General features: G+C 37.2%; 1 protein-coding gene across 3 annotated transcripts in view; it reads right to left on the minus strand.

Moving 5' to 3' along the window:
- The window catches only part of Pcdh11x (protocadherin 11 X-linked), a 679,365-nt gene extending 663,198 nt beyond the window's left edge, over positions 1–16,167 (minus strand). For all 3 annotated transcript variants that reach the window (XM_048336144.1, XM_048336145.1, XM_048336146.1), the window contains exon 1: positions 15,810–16,167. The gene's annotated coding sequence lies outside the window, so the exon portion shown is untranslated. The remainder of the gene's footprint in view (positions 1–15,809) is intronic.
- Between the last annotated feature and the right edge of the window lie 1,977 nt (positions 16,168–18,144).

Genomic DNA, 18,144 nt, shown 5'->3' on the forward strand with positions numbered 1-18,144 from the left:
AAGAAAATGAACCCAACAGGAGACATTTAAGTTTTAGCTGCTATTTGATCACTATCTATGACTCACAATTTTCCATCAAGCAAGGAATTTATTTTGTGTAATTTTCATTTATTTATTGTCAAAGTGGGGGTAAGGAATTTCTATATTTGAGTTGTCTTAATGATAAATATATCTTATGACTTGGACAATCAGGCTAAAGTACACGTAAAAACAAAACTAGCAGTTAATTTAAAAGAAAATCAGTTAAAATAATTGATTCAACTAGATGTGATAATATGTAGATGGTTTGTAAACAAGCGAAATTTTGCCTTTGTGATTCATGAAAATGATAGTTATTTTCTCATATAATGTTTTTAGAGATGGTATCCACCAAATATTTTTCTCAGCATTATGTATCCTGTTTTTTTTTTAACACAAACTTGACTTGAAAGCTAGTATTTTAACTTGAAATTGTTCAAATTAATTCCTTAAAAGTCAATCCTGTAGATAGATGACATGTCAGATTCCTAATGAAAATGAAATAAATATAAAATAATCTTTGAAAAGAAAGCTCACACAGCAGTTATAATTTTAATTTGCCTAAACTGATTATAAAAACAACAAAAAAATCTAACAACAAAAGTTATCGTATGGGAAAAGTTAGGTTTCAATTTCTACTCTTAAAATGTACATGTTTACATTTTCCAGAATATAATTGTTAGTGACAGGTAATATTTATTTATTTATTTATTTATTTATTTATTTATTTTGCCAGTTCTGGCGCTTGGACTCGGGGCCTGAGCACTGTCCTTGGCTTCTTTTTGCTCAAGGCTAGCACTTTGCCACTTGAGCCACAGTGCTACTTGTGGCCATTTTCTATATATGTGGTGCTGGGGAATGGAACCCTTGGCTACATGTATAGGAGGCAAGCACTCTTACCACTAGAAGATACTCCCAGCCCCATGACAGGTAATTTTACAGATAGGATATCTTTCCTGCAATTGAGATGTCCAGAAGAAAAGAAATTCTTAATATTAGTTTAACCATTCTGACTTTTTTTTGTTTTCTCAGGCATAATGTTCTTCAACTTTGGTGCAGTTAAAATGGCTAATGAATTGAGTAGAAAATATTTATCTAAAAAGAAATTCTTAAAAATCTGTCTCAGTCATTAATATAACTTAATTGTATTTCAAATTTGTAGAAACAAATATGAATGTTTTTCATTCTGGACATAAACCACACTATGAAGTAAAATTTTTATATTTTCATTCTTGACATGGTCATTCGCTATTTTTTAACTTTTGATAAATCACCATTTCCATATTTATAACATGAGGGCAATTGCAGTATCTCTACTCACAGAGGCACAGCAGTATATATCTAAGATATAAATCAGTAAAGTACAGAAGATTTAATTAATTTTGATCAACCAAATATGTGTGTGTAAAACTACCAAGTGTGTCAAATGTCATTTTTTGGTAAATTTGACATTGTGATATTGAAACATTATCAGATATTTTTGGTAAATACTAGGTTTCAGTTTAGCTATGTAAAATAAGTTTCTGAACAAAATCAAATAGTAAATTTTGGAAAAAATAGAAATGAGATTGCTAGATTTCTTTCATATAACTAAAAGTTGTTAATTCATATTTTAAAAGCAACACAACCTCTGAAGCTGTATTTGCTGAGGCAAAGGTTGCAACTCCATTCTATTAATCTATTAAAGCCTAATGTTTTAGAAATGTTTAGCAAGTCAGTAAACACCTTTAGAATAAAGAGGAAAATATTTAATTTTCTGTAAATAAGCAAAACTCAAGCTCATAATTTGAATGAATAAGAATTTTCTTAGAACATTAAAACTATACATTAATGTATTAAGCATTTTTCTGGAAACATTGCCAATTATGAATCACTTCCTCATACTGAGAATTCAGGTAAGCTTGAGTAAGATTAATATTTGTAAGATTTATTTCACAGACAAATTTTTTTTTATTTATTTGTTTATTAATTGAACACAATTTTTTTGACAAGGTGTTGTGCAAAAAGGGTACAGTTACATAGTAGGGCAGTGTGTACATTTCTTGTGATATCTTACGTCCTGTTTTTCTATCTCTTCTCTAGGTCAGGTAGACATATATACAATATACAATGTATCAAGAACATATACAGTAGCCACGTGGCCACGCCCAAGAAAGTTCGCCTAGGGCTTTAAATGTAATGTCGATATTAGACCATATGTCGACAGTAGTCTTATATGAACATACATACCTAGCTTTTGAGCTATTGTATTCCCCTGAGAGGTCAATTTTTGACCTTTATATGTTGAGTAATTGTTTGGTTTTAGTTACATACTGTTGGGTCACTGCCCCAATCCTGTGGGGAATACTAATTGACAAGCAGTTTTTGGTTTCACAGACATGGTCTCTACTGTCTCTCCGTCTCCCTTTTGTTAACAGTCATATATCAGGGAGATCAAGCCCCTTTGTTTTCTGTGTTCTAGGCTTGTCTTGCTCAACATTATTTGTTCGAGTTCTGACCATTTCCCTGCGAATAACAATATTTCACAGACAAATATTAACTCTAATTTCTATATTTAAAAGCTACTTACTTTTCATTTTAAACTAATTTTATGGCAGTAAATAATGCTCAGGACATTTTCTACAAGTAGTAATCCCATCTTTATTGAGACTGAAAAGCTCCACAAGTTTGAAATTTCTCTTGTCACTTTGCAATCCTTTGAAAGTCATTTGGGAAATGTAGGTAAATCAGGCTTTTGATTTGGGGAGAAAAAGAAATTACAAAGTGGGGAAGGGAGATAGGGAATAAAAAATTCTTCCACACTTAGTTTTCTTCAAGTGTTAAAAAATTCACAAAATTAATATCTGTGCTATCAAGCGCTGTTGTCACAAGGAAGTTTTAGAATAAGACCATTTCGCTGAATGTGCCCTTATTTCTATTTTTTAATCTACTAATTGTCTCATGAGATTTATTAAAGTAACTAAAGAGGGTTGGCTTCTCTGACAATGAAAGCTGTTTTTGTAATACCTTCTAATAATCCTGCTCTTCCAAGGGAAAACAAATTATGATCTCCCACTGGGAAGAATTACTCAGCCCAGAAGGTCTATTATTAAAGAAAAAATTTCTGGAAATCCTGGGATATGATTCAAATAACATGAGAAATTAGAAACCCCAAAGTTCTGGATTATGTCCAACATTTCCAAGACTTAACCAGGTAAGTGCATCTTCATTTTTTATTTAACAGTTTATAAACCCATGCATAACTATGGAGGATTCCCTTATTTTCTTTCCCAAATACTCTCCCTTCACATCTTTTCTCTCAAATATTTTTATCTTTAACAGAATAGAAAATTATTAGTAACCTACCTCTGATAGGCTAGATCTATCTTTTTATCTATCTATCTATTGATCAACCTACGATCTATCTATAATATATATGTAGATGTAGACAGATGATAGATAGATAGATAGATAGATAGATAGATAGATAGATAGATAGATAGATAGATAGACAGATAGACAGACATATGCCTGGGAACTACATATGGTAACCCACCAGTAACTCTTTGGCAAACTGAGAAGAGGAAAGGTAGTGTATACATATAATGGAGGTGTGAACTTGCTAGAAGAAATTGTATAAATCTGCAAAGATATCACAGTGAAGCTTGGTGCTTTTAGTTTATGCTAATTTAAAAATAATACTAAAAATAGAAATTGAAGAATGCATGTTGGCCCTCTGTGAAAAGTATTCTGTCTCATTCCTCTTTCATCAAAAGAGAGAAAACATGCAATATTTCAACAAACTGTTTTGAGATTCAAAAGGAATAAAATAGTAATACCCTAGTATGGGAGGAAAACAATTTAAAAATTATAATGTAGTTGTACTATTTTTCCTTCTTACTAAGAAATGCTATTCCAAGTTACCTTCATCAGCTGAATTCCAAGAATATTAAATACAATTTTATAAACAAAACAATTCATTTATTTTAACTAGTTAATAGAATGCATTTTCATAATTGGTGTGTGTGTGTGTGTGTGTGTGTGTGTGTGTGTGTGTGTGTGTGTGTGTGTGTCTGTCCTGAGGCTAGACATCAGAGCTTGGGTGCTGTCTCTGATTTTTTTATTTTGCTTTTGTTTTGTTCGAGGCTAATGCTCTACCACTTGAAGAATCTCAAAAACTTTCCTATGGGGACTGGCTTATATATAAGGACTGGTCCTTATATATTAGCCTTCTGAATAGAATTACAGATGTGAGACACCATGCCCATGCCTGGCAATTGTTCTTATTGTTGTTGTTAATCACTTAATGTGCCTAATTCATAAATCATTTTTTCATAGGCCATTAATAGAGAAAATAGTAGAAAATGTGTCTACATGGTTCTAGCTCCATAGTTTCCAGTGTCCTTAAGTAGGAACAGTCAACTTTAATTCCTTTTCATTTAATAGCAAGTTTCATGGCAAATATGTTCCCTATTTTTATTTTATTTCTTTTAAAGGTGGTAGTGTGAGCTGCTACCAGAGATTCTTGTTGGTTGATCTAGCTGTTATAACTAGTGAAGTACTTATGAAGTTATACAGTGTTGATTATATAATTCCAGAATGTTTTTTTTTTAAATCTTGATGTTTATTTGAGCAGTCAGTCATTAACCTGAAATTCTATTTATTTATTTATTTATTTATTTGCCAGTCCTGGGGCTTGGACTCATGGCCTAAGCACTGTCGCTGGCTTCTTACTGTTCTAGGCTAGCACTTGAGTCACAGCGCCACTTCTGGTCATTTTTTATACATGTGGTGCTGGGGAATTGAACCCAGGGCCTCATGTATATGAGGCAAGCACTCTTACCCTAGGCCATATTCCCAGCCTGAAATTCAATTTTAACTTTGAATTATTTTACTTTTCCTAATGAGTATAATAAATTCAGTTTCATAAAATTTCACACTGTATTTTACTAATTGAAAAAAATGTATGCATTTACAATATATTCATACTGAGTATGAAGCAGGAAAAAGGAGAATTAAATCAAAACGGTAACCTCTCTCAAGGATAACATTTGTTTAATGTACTTGGCATTTCTAATAATTTCAGATTATTCCTAGAAATCATCCTACATTTTTTCTAGTTATGAACATGAGAAAGTACAATGTTTACATAGGATGCCATTTTATATTACTTTTAAGTTTATTTACCATTATAAATTAACTCAGATATTTCTCATCTAAAACATGAAGAGAATGTGTTTACAGAAATGGTATTTTCATTTTCAATACAATGTGTTTGCTTTACTAGACTTTGAACATAATCTAAAATGGTGTGTTATTCATATGTGTTTCTTCTGCTTTATTTTTCTTATTTTATTTTTTATTGACCTTTAAATTCCCTGCTCTGGGATAGGGATAGGTGTGTGTGTGTACACATTTGTATATATGGGATACTGGCTGCTATTCACAGCTTTTCAGGCATGTGGAAACAGTCTATGCTTAGGATTATTGAGCAATGTTAAGATTAATGAAATCAACGTCTATTTTGGCAAACATCCAAGTTGATTTAGCATTTACAAAAAAAGCATGTTAATCCAATTGGTTCTTTAATTCATTGTGATCCCCACTTTGCCACCTAACAACTCTGCTGTTGCTGCGAAAATATCAAAGCTTGGAAAACTCTTATTTTCATTGGTAAGCCTGTGACTGCTGAATGCCAATGCCACATTAATTATAAGAACTGCTTAGTTGTTCTTCCTTAAAAAAGTATAGCTAACAAAACAGTTTTAACATAGTTTAAACATTTGTATTTTACTTAATTCAATAGCTGCAGACAATACTGTTTGTTTTAATTTGATCAACGCTGACTATGCAATGCTAATAATGTTAAGAGCTTTTAGATCTCTTTGAAATCTTTTCAAACTATTGGTAAACTATTAATATCTTGTGGACCATGGTTTTCATTTTCTAAATCTAATAAAGTAAGGCATATAAAGTTGGTGAAAAATAATTAACTGTAAAATGAGCAACTGATTTTATTTTGAAGTATAAATTTAACTGATGTAGTTACATCAAAGATTAAAATTAGTTTTAATACTCAAATACTCAAATGCAAATAGCTATATTTTTTAATTTTTCATAAATGTAGTCCTATGCAAATGCAAATTGAATTTTTTTTCTAAATCTGCAATGGTTGATTTACTTTGCTTTTGTCACTCTGCTTGGCCAAAAGAGGATTTAGCTCCTGCTTACTATGTGTGATCAGTGTCTTAGTATCACTACATGCCCAAGGTAGTCTTTTAGAAATGCAAAAGTTTAATTTAAAGGTGCTACTTAGAAATGCAAAAGTATCAGGCCAGACATAAAAGATACGGAATCAGAATCTACATTTAAACAGGATTTTCAGATAATCAGTCTGCCTTAAAATTTGAGAAGCCCAAGAATAGAACATAACTTCCTAGAAACTGGAGTTTAAAATAACTAATCATTAGCAGTGATGGTGATTGATTAGGAATTGTGTATTGGCTCTATTTATTTCTAGGGAATTCTCATTCTGTTATAACTACCCAGCTATTTTTAAGCATTGGTCTTATATTTCCATATTTGTTTACTCTTGTAATAATCACTTTTACATACTATAAATATGTATACAGTTCCTCCCTCTATTTGTATTCATTTTCATTTTAAAACATACTGCATTTTTAACAGTTACTTTGTCTCCTGAATGTTAACACCGAGTTCATATATAAAGAAAAGTTTGCAGGCAATGGGAGTGGTAAGACCTGTGGAGTCTGACTGAAAACAAAAGCAGCACTAAAGTGAAAATATTATTATTTGAACTAATGAGAAAGACAATGCAAATTTTGCCCAATGATTAAAGAGCCAGCTCACAGGTAAAACTGTTGACTTTTTAAAAATGTGTTTGTGTCTGTGTGTATTACTTAAGCTTCTATTAAAAAAAAAATCACGTTTCAGACGACTTCTGATTCTAGCAAACTAGCAAGCAGCCATAATCAAATAACACTTAATCTATTCTAAATATGCAATATTACAAGTGTGAGAGAGAGAGAAGCCAGCTTAGGCAGTCTCAAAAAGGTTGAATATTTCACACTAAACTGAAATCCAGGACATATCACCTAAGACTCTGGCTGTTCTGTTTTCCATTGGATTTCATCTTCTCTGCTGGCTTCCCTTCTCCTTCAATGTAAAATAAAGCCAGGTAGAGTTATTCAGAAAAGAAAGTATAGCTTCCCGTGGAACAATTTCCTTGCCTCCCTTTATGCTCACCTCTTATCAGTAGCACATATATGTGCCTCTCAACATAGGGAATGAGATCATACAGCAAACAGATTAAATGTTTAGAAAATTAAAATATTCCCTAAATTGTATTAAAATGTAATCTAATATGCACAATTCACGAGGGTTTAATACTTTCAATTCAAAACAATTCATGAATCACAGATTTTTCTATATCTAAGTCGGAGTAGAAAAGTTCTAGTTTAGTAATGATGAATATACTTAATTATATGATAAGATAAAAAACACTATTTTATTTGCACAAAGTAATTTAAAAAGCCACCCATAATTATGTTTTGGGATTCTAAACCTTTTGGAAAGAAGCAGATATGTGTTTGTCTAGTGAATTAATTATCCATCACCTATTAACTTACGTGAACTACTAGAGCATGCATTTCATACCAGTGAACATAAGTGTTCTTATGTGTAAAACTGAATATGTACTAAATATTCCAGCTTCTTTTCACTTTCAGATTTAATGAAACATTGCTGTAATATAATGTAAAATATGATCCCTAATTTAAACATATATACATGTGCATATTGTGTGTGTGTGTGTGTGTGTGTGTGTGTGTGTATTCATGGCTCCTAATTGTTCCTGTCCTATCATAATTTAAGCTTCTCAGCCCCCATACCTAACATGTTGCAATGCTAGATAAGCCAAAGGTTTTCAGTTATCAGTGGTTTAGGAGTCAATGTAGTGAAGTAGGTAACACGGCAGAACCAAGGGACTAAGAAAAATTACCTTATGCACTATCTTTTGTAAGCCATAACAGGATATTTATCTCATTGGAAAGAACCGTAAAATTATTTACAAGTTCATAATTATACTTTTAAGACAATTATCACGAGGTGAAGTTACTTGATCAATATTTATTAGTATATATCCTATACATACTAATAAAATATAAATCATAAAATACTTTATGCTCCTATCATTTAAATAAACCATCTGCTCTCACTAAATATGGGAAACCATGGGAAGGAGTGGTTTATAGTGCATTTTCACATCTGAGTCTTAGTAGTCTTTGGATCCTTACAATGCAATTGATTGTCAGCCACACTGCTTCAAAGATGGCATGTTTGAAGTAAAACTCCTGGTAACTCAGTGACAAATATCTTGTAATGTATATCATATGCAAAAATATATATGCCCTAAGAGTAATATGATAAAATTAGGATAAATAACTAAATGTTTGCCACATTAAATAAAACCAAACTCTATGGACTGATAGCAACAGAACTCATAATTTGAATTCTCCCTGTAAATGAAAGGAAGGGATTCATAACCTTTGGCAAAAAGTGAACTGTTAACAGATCAATTTGTCCTGCTATTTTACTATATAAGTTTTACATGATTAGTGCCCAGACTCCAGATAGAAGGAAAATAGAATACAACTAGTCAATTGACAAATTTGTTTTATTACATAATAATAAACTCATCTCTGAGAATTTTACTTTTAAATCCAAGACACATTTCATTTTCCTTTATGTTTTCATTATTTTAATAAAACACACTAAAGGAAAGAAGAAAGGCAAGGCAGAATGTTGCGAAAAGCCTTCGCTTGGAGACTGGAGACAAGCAGTTATATTAAGGCTTCCGCTCTTAATAACTAGGTACCTTTAACTGATTTTTCCCTTCTGACCATTCTCTGCATTTGATAAAATGGGCTCAATCATAGTTTTTGTATTTATAATTTTCATGTCATGAATGACATAATTGTTTTCTAAACAATATAAAATATGGAATACTGAACATATTAAAGATCTTAAACAGCAGAATCAATAAAAATATAACAGAAACCAATATTTTATTTTCATTCTATATGATAGAAACTGATTTGTACGATCAGTTCAACTCTCAATTTGCATTCTAATCATTTAAAGTTCTAAAAAAGAAATTAATTTCCTTTATTGAATGAAAATCAGGAAACTAATTTTATCAATGTCAGAAATGCTAGATTATTGAAACAAATTTTGTTGAACAGGGAAAAAAAAAAAAGGTCCTCTCAAGGATCTTTGTTTTCTTGTTTTGCTTCTTTTGTTTCTGTAAATGTAAACATTGAGGACTGGTTGATTAGGTAGACAAAATCATTCTTTCGGAATTGGGCTGAATGTGCCAGCTATAGCTATTGTCATCCATAGATTCAAAATGATTTATATTGAGCCACTGCTTAACATATTAGAGAAAATTAAAAGGTCAGGCCTAGTCCTTGAACAGTTGAGGATATTTAGAGTGTACAACATGATATAAGCCTTTATGATTTCTGACAAGTCATATTTCCAATTCAAAACCATAAATGAAAAAAGACTTTTTCCTTTTTAAAGTATTTGATAGTGAGAATGAAATCTTTCCACAGATGAATTGAAACTCAAAAGAGTTTAACCCACAAATAATATCCTCTATTGAGAAACCTATGCTTTAAATTTTATGTCTTATATCTTGAAGGACAAGTAATATAGGTAACTTCTTTAGAGGAACACAGGTTGGAAATATGCTTTTGTGATAAAAATTCTACTGAAAAATAACACCATTTAAAAATACAGTTACATTAAACATATAAGTCATTGTACAATATCAAGAAATCTTACCTAGTTTACTTCCTTCTCGATACTGATCAATAAAGACTTCCCACACTAGGACTCTGCTCAAACAATGACATATGATTTGGAATACTATACTAGAAATCAGTCCAATTAAATGTATTTAAATTTTTCCTGTACGTTTTGGATGGGAAACTTATGTGTTGTCTAATTCAATGGCACACTTTCTTAGCTCCCCAATTCCCACTGATAGAGTCAGCTTCACTAAACTTGAAAAGAAAATATAATTTAATATTTCTACTTTTCTCATACACACAAAGTAATATAACAATGAAGTGTAAAAGATGGGAAGAGTGTTCCTTTTTTCTTAGAAGACTTAATCATTGTGTTCATTGGAATGAAAACACATTGAAAAAGTCCTGTTATCCAGTGTGGTGTTGCTGAAGGGGTCATGAGGGGTGCATTTTCTCAAAATACCTACTTAAACTTACATCACTGTGACAATTCCAACAAGCAACTAGGCAAATATAATAAAAATAATTAAATGTTGCTAATGAAAAGTTAAAAGGAATAACTTGAAGGAAGAGGATATGCTAGAGTATGCCGAGAAACAGTGTCAGGAGTGTGCAGTGTTAAATTCAGAAAAGTGAATCCTTAGATTTAAGCAAAGAAAGATATTTGCAGCTGTAATAAAATGAAATAAATCAGAGGAATTCCACTAAAAGTCTTTTTTGAAATGCAAAAAAAAAAAAAACAAAGAAAAGATAAAGCAGGAAATCTTGGATAAGCAAATTAGATGAATCTGTAAGAAAGTCTGAAGTACAGGTTGTTTATATGGTTTGGTTGAAGCTCCTTGTACCACTAGGGGAGAGTCCAAGTTGGCTACAGGGGAGGAAAATTCGAAAGGCAGATTGATGTGGAGAAATCAGGGGGCTAATTAATGTAGGCAGTGAGGGGCGAGGAAAGATGGAAAACAGAAAGGAAAAATAAGCAAAATACAGTTAGTTAGTAGTGTTTGAGGGAAAAAGAAAACAACAAGATTAATTGGCTCTAAACCAGAGGTGGCTGAGGGAGGTAAAGGCAAGAGTGACTACACAGGACAAATAGATAATGTAAGGATGCATGTGAAAATGGAGTAGGATGGGGAATTCTTGTGGTGTCAAGTGCCGAAAGGGGTAAAAATGTGCAAGACAAGAAGGGTTTATTGTTTGGGTGCAAGCCAAGGCCTTTGGGAGGTTGGGTCACGAAGGTGTGATGAGTAAAATGAAAAAGTAGATGAATGATGATAATTAAACACAGATTTTCTTTTCCAAAGTAGTGTTCTTTTAGTTCCCTTAGATACACTAGTTTACTTTAGGCCTGTTTCATTGGTTCTGTTTTCTCACTGTTACTGTATCTTCTTAACTTATTAACCTTCACTATTCCAATGCATCACTTTGTTAACTTAATTATTTATTTAAGGGCAACACCCTTTCTGCTGTGTGCTACCTATATTTCAGAATATTACCACCTTATTTTATTGTTGTTCTAACACATATGCTTGAAAATTATTCAAAGGTGGACTATGTGCCTCTTAACTCCATAGCAAGCCATCAACCTCTTCTCTTAACCACACTGGTCCACCTCCCTCCCTTAGTCTGCATCTGTATAACCTTCAAGTTAACTTCATGGGTAACCACTAGCAAGGAATATATACTTGTCAAAGTCAGAAACAGCTTATTTCTTTTTAATGAACCTCTTCCTGACCTTTAGAAAAATTAATTTCTCCCATAGTAATGTTGAATTAGAGCATTTATCAGTCTCCAGGCTCAAAGAGGCCTATGGCACATTTTGAATATTCTATACCTTTCCTGAGCCCTAGCAGAGTGGGTGACTAGTGTTTGTGTATTCTATCCACACTACATGACTCTTAAAATAGGTTAAGAATAATTATTGGAAAAATTGCCATCCAAATTTTCATCTTAGGAATTATTTTCTTTCCAACTAATAGAAAAAATGGCAACCATATATATTTCTTCTATGTCTCAAAGCCAGTGGTTTATATAAACTCTTTTTGTCTTTGTGCCACTCCTTGCTCCCCCAAGGATCATATAAATCCTTGCTGAAGGCTGTTTCTGGTGTGCTTGCATAGAGAAAATTCTGCTTGCTAAATCCCTTACTAGATTTCTTTCTGCCGCCAGCACTCTGGAAGCTATCAGGAATTCTATCACACACACACACACATCATGAAGTTTTGAATACCAAGGGAAGGAATAATGTGAAACTTCCAATCCCTACTGCCTGGGATTCCAGCTGTGGAAATCCTAGATTTGGGCATCTATCAGAATAGCATTCAGGTGATAAAAATTAAAAGGTGGGGGGGGGGCGTCCTTTCAACCTTAGGAAATTAAGGAATTCCAGAAAATGAATGCATTTTTATGCTTGGTTTGAACTTCCTTCCTCTTTCTGTATTTCAAACGCACAGCAACTTTAAGTTTGCTGCCAGCATTATATCATGTAAGGGAAACTTTCTATCAAAGGGAAGAAAAAAAGAAGAAGGGAGGACCCCTACATATATAGAACAGAAAACTTCTATGTTTGTGCTCCCTTTACCCAACATCTTTTTTCTGTCTGCACTCAAAAACAAAACAAAACAAAAAAGCAATTGGCAAGTCGTTTTTGCCAATCCTCATGGATTTAAATTTTCTTAGAAAGGTCACTTAGCCTCCATATGCTCTGGCCCTGCCCCCTCGATCTGGCTAGGTGCAATCTTCTTCAATAAAGCAATAGAGCGTTGCAGCCCTTCTCTCAAAGCTAAAGAATTAATTTTCTGCATTTGGGGGAATGAATTAGCCTCAAATTAAGGAAAGTGGTCGGTTGCTCAGGAAAGCGACTAGGGGAAGCTCTTCAGGGAAAGCACTATGTGTTTCTATCTCGTGATAACCCTATTCAGGAATCTTCCCAGTTTAGTGGAACTATCTCTGGAATTGACGGTCCAGCCTTACAATAAAGAACACAGGGCCTTTCCTCTGCTGCAGCAGAAGATGGAACTGTAGTTCCAACTTCCAGCCCCTTTTGTCAGATAAGATGACTCCACACCCAGCAGCTTCGTCTTTGCCCCTCCCCTATCACGCCACTTCTTTGGAAGAAGACCCCTCCCCTCTGCCTAGAGAGCTAGCCATGTGGAAGGCGAGAGCACCAGCGGATTTTAATGAAGCTAGTCAGTTAATCTTCCTTATCACAGGTGGGGGGGGGGGCGGATGGAGAGAAAACAAGGAGAATTCTATATCCATAACTGTTATTATCGCGTCTGGAAAAACTCACAAGGCACTAAGTAATTAAATTCCCTGTAAACTGTGAAAGTCCGTTGTGAAAAGAGTAAGGAAGCACGGAGATAGAGAATAAAGGGGCGAGGAACTACCCTTCATCTAGGTTTGATTCCCCAGGTTAAAAATCAGTCATGGTCAGACAAGTAGCAGGTCCCCTCTGTAAGAACTGTGCGCACCTTGAGGAGATGAGGAGCGGGCAACAGCCCGGTGATCAAGAGCTCAGTCAGGAACTGTAAAGAAAGCAGGGCGGCTGCTCCTTCTGGGAGCGCGCGGGGCAGGGCTGCTCTCGCTCCAGGCCAGGACCTGCCACTCGCCCAGCTCTGCTCGCGGAGGCTTGGTGCCTCTGACATCATAGACAGAAGGAGGGGCTGCCTGGGCGAAAAACACTGGGGAATAGATTTCCTGAGCCTTACTCGCCTGGGCTTCTCCTAGCTGCTAGGCAAACTCAGCTCTGCGGAGGCTGCAGCCGGGACTCAGATTGCAGAGGTGGGCGAGGCAGTTCTTATTTTAGCAGAGGGAGAAAGTATCTTTAGAACTTAGCGTGTCCATTGCTTGGTTCTTTCGTCAAAACCGCCTGCACATTGTCCGCACTGACTCTGATGAACCAGACAAAGACAAGGGGGAAACACCATATTTGTACACCATTATTTTGACTTGCGTTCAAGTGCCCCTCCCCCCAACACACACAGAGGAAAGGACAACATTGAGGCTCTTCTGGTTTGTTATAACAATTTGATTAAAAGTGGAATTTCACTTAGTCTTTCACCAAGTTGTGGAGGAATCTGCAGGTACCCTACCCCCCTCTCTAAGATCATGTCTATTTACTTTTCACTCTTTATGGAGGAGGAAGATCGCTTTAAGTCACCAAAGTTCTTTGCTTGGTGTTCAGCTCACGATTCGAAATTCTCCAAAAGTTCCTCAGGTTGTTTCCGGATTGCTGCACTTCAGCCGCTCGTGACAACTTTAACACCATCACTCCCCTTTCTATATCTTTTGATTCCTTTTCATTGGCCTAGATTCTCAACCACGTCCCTCCCCCCTCCCCCACCGCCAATATCCTTTGTATAAAAACAGTTCTTGGTCGGAATAAATCTCATCTTGGAAAAAGTTAGGAAAAGACACGGTGTTTGTTGCTTTGGGGAATTAAGTTTTATTCTTTTGTCCAGGCCCCTTCTCTCGGCTGGGCTTTTTGTGTGTGCCACAGAGGCGCACGTTTCAATCCCCAGCCTCAGGGACAACATTATGGAAGGGCACCAGCTCAGAAGCCAGTGCCTATCAGCAGGCGCTTGCTCTCACAGGCCCTTCACAAGCGCACCCTAGAGACCCGCGCCCTGATTGGCAAAAGCGGCCCAACGGTGGAGCCTTTACTAAATACATTGAGAAAGCCAAGGTGCCATCTTCAAGTTAGACTCTGAAAGTCTTTTCTTGGGGTTGTTAGGAAAGGACTTCCCGGTATAAACACTTGGGTAGTGACATCCCCACCCTCACCCAGTTTGTGAATAATTGCATCTCCAACCCAGGGCAAACAGTAACTCCATTCCGTTAAATAAATTCATGTGTAGCTACTTGCTTTTGAAAAGTCTCCTTTTCTGATGACGCTCTTAATAAGAGGCATTTGTTTTCACGAGAGAGCGTTTTATGTCTAAATGTTTTAGGAGAATGCTTCGTTTCTTGTAGAGATGCCCTGTCCTTCGGTCTTTGTTAGGAAATGCTGTGCATTTATGGATAAGTGTTGGGTTGTTTTTTTTCCCCTAGCTAAGGGATTACAAGTCATTTATTTAAAGAAATAAGACCCCTTTATGTTCGGCTACACTCTTAGGAAAAGTCGTGAGCTGCCCCCCCCCCACAACCCCAAGAAAAAGATGCAGTTTCTTTCAGCTAGGAGAAAGAAGTTGCTTTAAAGTGGAGGGTAACAGAATATGCCACACATACCATTTCTATATCCAGGAGAAGGTGGTGGCTGAGCACAGCCCTGTAATTAGGGCGGGAAGGGTGAGAGGGGGAGGCAAGGGCCAGAAAAATCAGCCAGGGACTCTTGGAGCCCAAAAGCAAGGACATGATTTCCTTTGCTCCGCAACCTGTGTAGGACCCCCAAGCGTTAGCTTGACCGTCAAGAATTCCAACCCCAGATTCTGGAGAAGAGCGCAGCCGGACAGGCAGCAGGAGGTCAAAAGTGGATTCCCAGGATCCAGGCAACGACCTGGAGGTTGGTCCAATCGCTCCGCCAGGCTACTCCAGGTGTCTGGAGCTGGATCTTCTCCGCACTTGCATTCTTCCCACTAAAAAGAATTTTATTCAGCCTTGCTGAAGCTAGCTGCTTCCGTTAAAGCGAAAGACCGTTTTTCTTTCTTTCTTTTGCACAGCCAATGTCAGGGAAATTCATGCGGAGACACTTTTTTTTTTTTAACATAAGTGAGAGTTTCGCAAAGTAACCAAACCAGGCGTTGATCATACCCAAAAGATAACTGCCACTGAGCTCACCTCCAGGGTTTTTGCTCTTCCTCTTACCTCTAGGAAAGGAAGGGCGACGGGGGGAAGGGGAGACGTCGTAGCGTCTCTAAAACCACCCTGGGGTTGACAGTCTACAGCCCAGGCGCATGCAGCAGGCACTCTGCGCACTCAGTGCGGGACAAGTCATGCTTCCCCAGCCGCATTCTGTTCGGGCACCCGGACGGTATTACTTACCTAGTGAATGACTCCTCTAGAGTAGAATGAAGAGGGGAAGGAAAAGGAGACAAGGCTTCTGCCCGCTCCACGGAGACTGCGATTGCTGTAGCGGGCTCTACCGCGACAGCTCCCAATCCGCGGAGCAGCTGCTGTTGGTGAGGCTATTTCTAAAGCTTCTTCAGGCCGCCCGGTTTGCCTGGGCTGCCTGTGAGTTCTTTGCCTCCCTCTGCGTCTGTGCTTAGTGCCTCTGGGGCCGCCAGTGCCTCCGATGACGCCTGGGTCGCCTCTGCCACTTTGTTCACTCTGCTCCGGTTTGCCTTTCCGCTTTGCCGCGCGGACCCCTACGTACTGCTCTGGCGCACGGCTCCTCTCTCTGACAGATCTCCCACTGCAAGAAGCCAGCGTGGAGCCAGCCCTTTACAATGGCGAGGGGGAGGGACTAGACAGAAGGGGAGAAGGGGGAAGGAAGGGGGGTGAGCGAGTGGAAGGAGGGGCGGAGGAGGAGGGAGAGAAGTGAACCAGTGCCCCAGCCGCCTACAGGAGGGGATGGCACAGCACCGACTCCAGGGTACCCCCCTCTTGCCCCACTCGCTGCACTCCACAAACCTCTCAAGGTTCCAGAGTAGTCCCCTCCTGGCTGACTGAGAACCTGGGAGACTGGCGGGGGCGAGATAGAGGTAAGCTTAGGAAGTTAGTGCTTGCAGCTGGGAGAAAGCGGCAGAATGCGTGCTGACTGCACACTCCTGTACGGGACCAGCACTGGGGGAAAACTCGCTGCCTTTGGGTGGCACGCTTTTCCCCAGCAAGAAGAAAGAAAGAAAGAAAGAAAGAAAGAAAGAAAGAAGAAAGAAAGAAGAAAGAAAGAAAGAAAGAAAGAAAGAAAGAAAGAAGAAGAAAGAAAGAAAGAAAGAAAGAAAGAAAGGAAGGAAGGAAGGAAGGAAGGAAGGAAGGAAGGAAGGAAGGAAGGAAGGAAGGGAAGGAAGGAAGGAAGGATGGAGAAATGAGAGAAAGAGAAAGAGGGCGAGGGGAGAGAGAAAGAGAAAAAGAAAGAGAGAAAGGGAGAGAAGGAGAGGAGAGAAGAGAGAAAGAGAAAAGAAGGAGAAGAAAGAGAAAGAAAGAAAAAGAAAGAAAGAGAAAGAAAGAAAGAAAGAAAGAAAGAAAAGAAAGAAAGAAAGAAAGAAAGAAAAGAAAGAAAGAAAGAAAGAAAGAAAAAGAGAGAAAAAGAAAAAACGAGGACATGAATTGCGCTCCTCGGTCGGCTAAAGTTTTACTGGTTTACATTTTCTTACACAAGTTTGATTTTTCTTGTTGTCTGTGATTCTTTGAAGATCCCACCGGCAAAGGATACTTAGGGCAAACTAGTGGAAGGAGGGCCGGGAAACCCGCAAAAGCGCAGTTTTAGCCGAAAGACTGAATTGCCTTAGGTCTCAACTCAACTGTGAGTGGGATCACCGCCTACCTCACTTTCATTTCGAGATCCATCCATCCTTTGTACTAATGGGGGTTGTGTGCGCGCGTGGCGATGGAAGGGACAGCATTTGGCTACCTCAGAGAGCACGTTAAGAGTGAGATTAAGCAGGGCAATTGCTTGTGGACTGCTGTAATGAGGATCAGGCTGCATCGCTGTTGCAGACCAGACAGCATCGCAAGCGTGGACAGCATGTTTCCAAGGTAGGAAAGCCAGCAAGAGGAGGAATACAGCCTTGGAGCTCCAAGGCTGGTCTTTGCTAGTGCACTCCTTTGCCTACTTCAGTGACTCCCAGCCGTAGACATTCATGTGCGAGGTCTCTCAAGACCTTTAAAATGACTAAAGATGATGTAGCTGGTTTATGGCTCAGATGTGTCATGACAATTAGGAAGAAGAGACTATTCTCCAATCCCTGGTTTTGGATTAAATAGAAGTAGCAACAGCATTAAAATCTCCCTAGTTGTTCTCTGTTGCACCAAGGAAAAAGTCCTCAAATTTAATTAAAGGGTGGAGAAAGAGCCAGGTGAATTCTTTAAATTGCTGTCTCCACCCTCCCGCCTCCTAAAATGTAAAATTGGGAAGAAATAATCCTTGTGTTTCCTTAACCTGCAGGAAAACTTGTTTTTTGCACTGGGCTTCGTGATTGGAAGTAAGAAAGTCTTTCCTGAAATAAAAAAAAATAGGCATTGTAGATTGTTTTCAGATGCTAAGAACACTGTACAAAGTATTTTCCTACAGAATAAAAATGGAATGGGGGAATGCATCTGCCATAGGTGTAGAATCTGAACGAGAAAAGAATTATTGTGAAATCTATTTTCCTTTACTGAAAGTTTTTTTGTAATTAAAGAGCAAATTTTTATTATTTCTCCACTGTGTTTCTGCATC

This window comes from Perognathus longimembris, chromosome 28, assembly GCF_023159225.1.
Source record: "Perognathus longimembris pacificus isolate PPM17 chromosome 28, ASM2315922v1, whole genome shotgun sequence".
In the NCBI taxonomy this organism is placed as follows: Eukaryota; Metazoa; Chordata; class Mammalia; order Rodentia; family Heteromyidae; genus Perognathus; species Perognathus longimembris.